The sequence below is a fragment of the Pteropus vampyrus genome, unplaced genomic scaffold (assembly GCF_000151845.1).
Source record: "Pteropus vampyrus isolate Shadow unplaced genomic scaffold, Pvam_2.0 Scaffold36, whole genome shotgun sequence".
In the NCBI taxonomy this organism is placed as follows: domain Eukaryota; kingdom Metazoa; phylum Chordata; class Mammalia; order Chiroptera; family Pteropodidae; genus Pteropus; species Pteropus vampyrus.
In genome coordinates this window covers 7,410,343-7,416,543 of record NW_011888817.1, presented here as the reverse complement: position 1 = coordinate 7,416,543, position 6,201 = coordinate 7,410,343, and positions in this window count along the sequence as shown.

Sequence of the window (6,201 nt, the reverse complement as noted above, 5' to 3'; positions counted from 1 at the left end):
AGGGAGTGTTGCCAGGCACTTGGCCAGACATTCACATACCTTCACGATCTGGCCTGGACTACCTCCAGCTCCTTCTAGCCACACCTCTTCTGCACCCTGGACTCTAGCCACCTGAATATTTGCAGGGTCTTGATGCCAGCACTCTCTCTTACCTTACCTCCATGCCTGCCTATGTGTTCCCTCTGCCTTAGATGGCTTCCCTTCCACCACCTGTACAGCCAACTCTGTCATTTTTTTACCTCTAGTGTCACCTCCTCTAATCTTTCAGTCCTGCCTCTTGACAGACTGTGTTTCATTCCCGCAACACCCTGTAAAATTGTGATGATGATGATGTTGTGACTTTTCCTCATTGTTCAGCCTCTGCCCACATTCCCATCTCCCTTGAGAACAGAGATTGACTCTTACTCTCCCGTATTTTCCTAGGGCCTTGCACATTACCTGGTACATGGCAGCCATCAATGAATATCTTTAGAATGAAACAAGTAATGAATTGATTACAATTATTGGCAGAACTTTTACCCTAAGAAGGGTGGCTGTTCTCCATGTGCTGTGGTTTAAGTATTCTTGAGGGGAAATCCTGGTCCCAGATTATATTCCTAATAAGCATCCTGAGAAGTCTCTTCCCTTCTCTGACCTCAGATTCCACATCTATGACATGGTTCCCTGACCTTTAACTCTGGTTCTAGTCCTGTGAGTCATGGGAAGGACTGGCCTTGGAAAACAGGGCCAAACTCGGACCCCTGAACAGCCAGGAAGAGCATGGGAACCTGGCTTTCTGGGCAGCAGAGAGTAGGGAACCAAATTAAGAGAAGTTTCCAAGTATATAAGAAATTTATATGCTGAATTTACAATTTTGCTAATATTAGAATACTGTCAGATACCTACAAATTTCAAAAAAAAGAGCTACAAGCCTTGAATTAGTCATTGCATGTTCATGGAGAAATTTAGAACTGTCTCTGAAAGTACAATAAAATCTAACTAACAAAAATTGGTTGTAATTCTGGGCACCTTTGCATTCAGTAGGGGAAAGACATGTTTTTGCTAAACCAATTAATAATATAAACAGGACTGGAAGTGAGAGCATTTATCCTACTAAAATTAGCAAATTGTTTTCAAGCCTCTTTTTCACAAATTCATGGATCTGGAAAGGACCTCAAGATCCTCTCACTGGTCTCCTCTCCCTCATCCCACTCATGTTACCTGTATCCAGGTGAGCTCTCAGAAAGAGGTACTAGTTATAAAAGACCTACCGTGTGCTAGCAGCTGGGCTAAGTACTTTAATCCTCAAAATTCTACCTCTCTGACCGTATCTCCTACTGCTTTCCCTTCCCTCGCTCTACTCCAACCCCACTGACCTTTTCTTAGTTCTTAGGACATGCCCAGCTCATGTTTACATCTGGCCTTTTGCACATACTATTCCCTCTGTCTGGAGTTCTCTGCCCCCAGATCTTCACTTGGCTGGATCCTTCTCATTGTTCAGGTCTGATTGAAACTATCATCTTTCCAAGAAGCTCTCCTTGATCATCCTATCACATATTTCTCTCTTCTGGTCCCACAGCATCAGACCTGCTCTAGGACATCAGTTATTACCTTCATAGGCTTCGTCTGAAGTCAATGGCATGGTCTGAAGTCAATCTACTTATTGGTTTCCGCATCTGGAAAATGGGGAGAATAACAGTACTCACCCACCTAGGGTTGTTGTGAAGAACCCTATATACTTGTTTATTACATACTTGTTTATTACCTGCCTCCCCCTCCAGAATGTGAGCAAGGCAGTCTTTGTCTTTTTCAACATTGGATTCCCAGTGCTCAGAGCCGGGGCTTCATTACCATGTATTCAATGAGTAGAAGAACGAACGATCGAATGATTTCCATTTCCTCAAACCTCAACCTCATTCATGGTGCTTTCCCATAAACTCTTATTACATTCCATGGATGTAGGAAGTACAATAGACCCAAAGAACTCGGAATATATCATGAACCAGGCATGAGGTTTATCTTTACTTCATCAGCAAGTTTTCCTGAGTCATCTGAAAGATTGCAAAAGGCACATCTGTTCTACTTAAAGAAGTGCCTTGTATTCTGGCCATTTCTATTCATAAGTTCATCGCTCGAAAAGGATTTCAGTGATCATATACGACCATAGGCCCACTTACCAGATGAAAACACTGAGACTCAGAAAGAGGGACAAGGACTCAACAGGATCATCTGTATGTCGGAAGAAGACCTAGGACAAGAAACCAGCTCTCTCTATCCTGTCCTATCCATGTCTGAAACACTCAGAAGGTGCTGTCCCTCCTGAAGATTGTTGCAACTTTTCTGCAAGCATTCGAAGAATAATAATAAAATAATAGTAGTAGTAGTAGCTGAAATTTCTCGAATACTTTCTACGTGTTGGACAATGCAGTAAACACTTTAATTCTTCACAACAACCCTACGTGGTGGGTACTGTTATTACTCCCATTTTCCAGATGCAGAAACCAAGGCACAGAGAGGTGAAGTCTTTTGCCTACAGTTACTCAGTGAATAGACGGTGCAGCCAAAGCTTGACCCAAGGCCCCCTGCCACTGAGAACCAAAAGCACTGGGTTTGACAAATCCACTCCTGAATACTCCTCTTCAGGACGTGATCATGGTCCAGAGGACGATGCCTATTTAACGTAAGTGATTCTCTCTGGATCAGCCCCTTTACATGGACTTCAAGGCTGCCCATGGGAAGGGGCGATATGAGCCGGGCTGCCCATCAAGGGGGCAATTGTGTGAGGAGGGCCAGGCCGCTTCCCCCCACAACACCCCTCTCCACAAGACAGAGACACTAGAGGAATTATTCCTGGCACACTTTCTGCAGGAGGACCAGGTGTTGGTCCTGTCTTCTCGCCTTACCTGGTCTAATTTATGGAGACATTAAAAAGCACCAAATGCTGAGTTCACAGAGACTTCTTCCATCCTGCAGGTTCCACTAAAAATTATGTCTCTCACTTTTCTCTTTTCCTCCCATCCTAAAATGTCAAATAGGCCTTTTCTAGAAACACTGAATGGAAATAAAGGGAATTAGAGGATAATTTTATCCCATTTAAAGGTAACCTGGAGCGAATAGGAGTAAAGAGACCTACTTGGCTGCTTCACCTCATCTCCCTTCTCTCCCTGCTCCCCCTGCCCCCTGCTCCCCTTGCCAGTCTTTCTGGTCTCCTACTCGCCCCCCAAAGGCACGACACCAGGAGGATTCAGCGTCTACTAGTGTCTCCCAACATCGCCTGATCTGAGGCAGGTTGCCAGTGAAAGGCTCTGATCTTCTGGAAAGGAAAAGGGAGGACTCTTCTGGGGAGAAGGCAGAAGCCTCTCAAGCCTTGACCCGGGGTGACTTTGCCAGCACTCCTCTCCGTGAACCCATGCTCTGCAATGACCCTAAGCCAGGAGGCCCGGCTCTGCTTTTTCCTGGATTCTATTTATCCGCAGATGCCGACTGTGCATCCAGACACCTTGCGAGGGTGATTCTGTGGCACCGGCCAAGAGGCAAAGCTGAGTGTGAGCGCAGGGGGTGTGGAGGCAGTCCAGGCAGCGGGGGATAGTTTAGGCAAAGGCACACAGGTGTGACAGGAAGCAAAGAGGAGCTCCTAGAGCCAGACAGTGAAAGTTGAGAGGGAGAGAGCATGGAAAGTTAGGGGCAGGTAATGAGGCTATGGACTTGGGGCAAGGAGAGGCTTGAAATGCCAGGCTAAGGGATTGGAAATCTATTCCAGAGACCACATTTTGGCTGAGGTGCTTCCACATTTTGGATGAGGTGGCTCAAGAGTTAGATTGCCAGATTTAGTAAATAAAAAAATGAACTCTCAGTCACATTTGAATTTCAGTGTGACAATGAATAATATTTTAATCTAAGTATGACCCACGCAAATGTGTCTTTAAAAAAATCTATTGTTTATCTGGAATTTAAATGTAACTGAGTGTTTTGTATTTTATCTAGCAACCTCACTTGGGGGCAGGGCAGGGGGAAGGGAGGCCAGAAGCGGGCAGGCTGGCCTCCTCCCCACTGCAATCTGTTTGGCTGCTGTCAGTTTTAGATAAGGGGGAATCCATGTCAGTTTCCATTTGAAAACAAGTGTCTGACTTTTAACAATAATATTAAAATGACATAAAACCTCTGCATAAATTATGTGTAAGATTCCCTCCGGCAAGTGTCTAGACAGGGGGTCAGCAAACGTTTTCTGTAACCGGCCAGATAGTAAATGTCTTAGGCTTAATGGATCATATGGTCTCTGTCACAATTCCTCATTCTGCAGATATAGAGTGAAAGCAGCCTTAGGAAGCTCATGGATAAATGAGTGTGCCTGTGTTCCAATAAAACTTAATTTACAAAAACAGATTGTGGGCCAGGCTTGGCCCTGGCCTAGACTGGCTTCAGGGCTGGCTGAAGGAAACCGCATTCTCTTCCCAGTGCTCTGCACACAGAGACGGCAGTGCTTCGGGAGCTGAAAATCTAATTGGGGACATCGGCACCTCTCTTTCTGCCACTGACTGGTGGTGTGACTGTGGAACCGGCTGCCTTTCTCCCTTGGGTCTCAGAGCCCCCATCTCTAAGATGAAGTGGTTAGGCTCTCAGGAAGCCCAAATCAGATTTGATGACCTGGTCCTACCAGAGAAAACCTGTGTTTGAAGTGGCAGGTGCTTTTCTCCCTGCCCCCTTTCCTGGGCAACAAGTTGCAAGATAAAGATGCTCTTTACTTCTTCCATCCGCTTTGCCCTTAAGGACAATTTTTCCCCCAGGCTCACTTCTGCCACCCCCTTAGCCACTGAGCTGGGTGGAGTGCCCCCAAAACAGGAGCACAGAATCACCCTCCCGCTAACCCTCCCTATGCAAATAAACAAGTGCTAACTCACTGCAAATTGCCAAGGGCCCTTGTAACAGGGAGCTTACACATAATCTTTCAAACCCTATTGATGGCTCTACCTCCATCTCTGTGATGAAGCTGAGACAGTAAAAGGTATAGATTTTCCAGGTCTGGGCTGTGTGGTGAAGATCAAAGCAGAGAAGGGATGAGAGGAACACAGTGCAAGAATTCGGGCTTTACAATGAAATTCTGGTCATTGTTCTCCTGGTAGCATTTCTCTTGTGCCAAATGGCAGACAGCTCTGTGAATAACAGCAGATTCGTATGTCACGAGGGCACTTGAGTCAAAAGATCAATGATGCTCTCAGAACTGCTGCACCAGTCCACAGGGGCAGATGGGCCCAGTGAGCAGCCTGCAAAGATCCAGCTAAAATTAGGCGGCTGCGGACAGATGCTGGATTCGTAATCATAGCACATCGATTTCCAAAGCGATGCTGACACTGAATGAGTTTCATTGGCCTCGTGTTCTGTCTTTGTGGAGAGGGGCTTTCTCTAATAAACTAGATCTTCTTTTGTATTGAAGTGGTTCCCTCTGGGAAAATGGCAGGCTCGGGGTTTGGCAGAGTAAAGGGGTGGTCATGGTGTCGGGGTCTGTACACGTTCCTGTACCTCAGAGCTTGGTCGTCAGGCTCTGAGGCTCATAAGGAAAAGCAAAGGGCCACAAGAGATAAGAAAGAGCTTAACTACTGACCAGCTGAGTGACCTCAGGCAACAAACTCTCCTGCCTCCATTGTCCTCATCTGTAAAATGGGTACCTCATCCATTGATATTATCCAATGGTACCTCATAAGAAGCTTGTTCTGAGGATTCAGTGGTTGAATTCATGCAAAATGATTGGCAGGGAGCCAGGCACAAAGAAACAGGTCACTGCCTGGAGGCGGTTTAATGCTTTTTACTAAGTATCCTCGACATCACACACTATACCTTGTATTTTCCTTACCTGATCTCATGTAAGCCTCATAGCTACCTTATGAGGTATAGATTTAAATGCATAAGGGAAGATAAAACAGATTTAAAATCTGCAGAGAAATGACAAAGCTGGGTTTCAAGGTCTATCTGATGCTAAAATTCACGTGTCTGGACGCAGTCCACCCATGTCGGCTTCTCCTCCTCTTCCTCTCCTGTTCCCCCCCATCCAGCCAGCCAGTCTGTCTTCTCACAGCTCCTCCATTTCGTGTCACCATCTCACCTCTGTCTGGGCACCAGCCAGCCCTCCCCCGGCTCTGGCCTCTCAGAGTCCTTCCACCCATCAGGACAAAGCCCTACTTGAAAGCCTTCCCAGTTCGCAGGGTCACACTGGCCTGTGGCACTGTC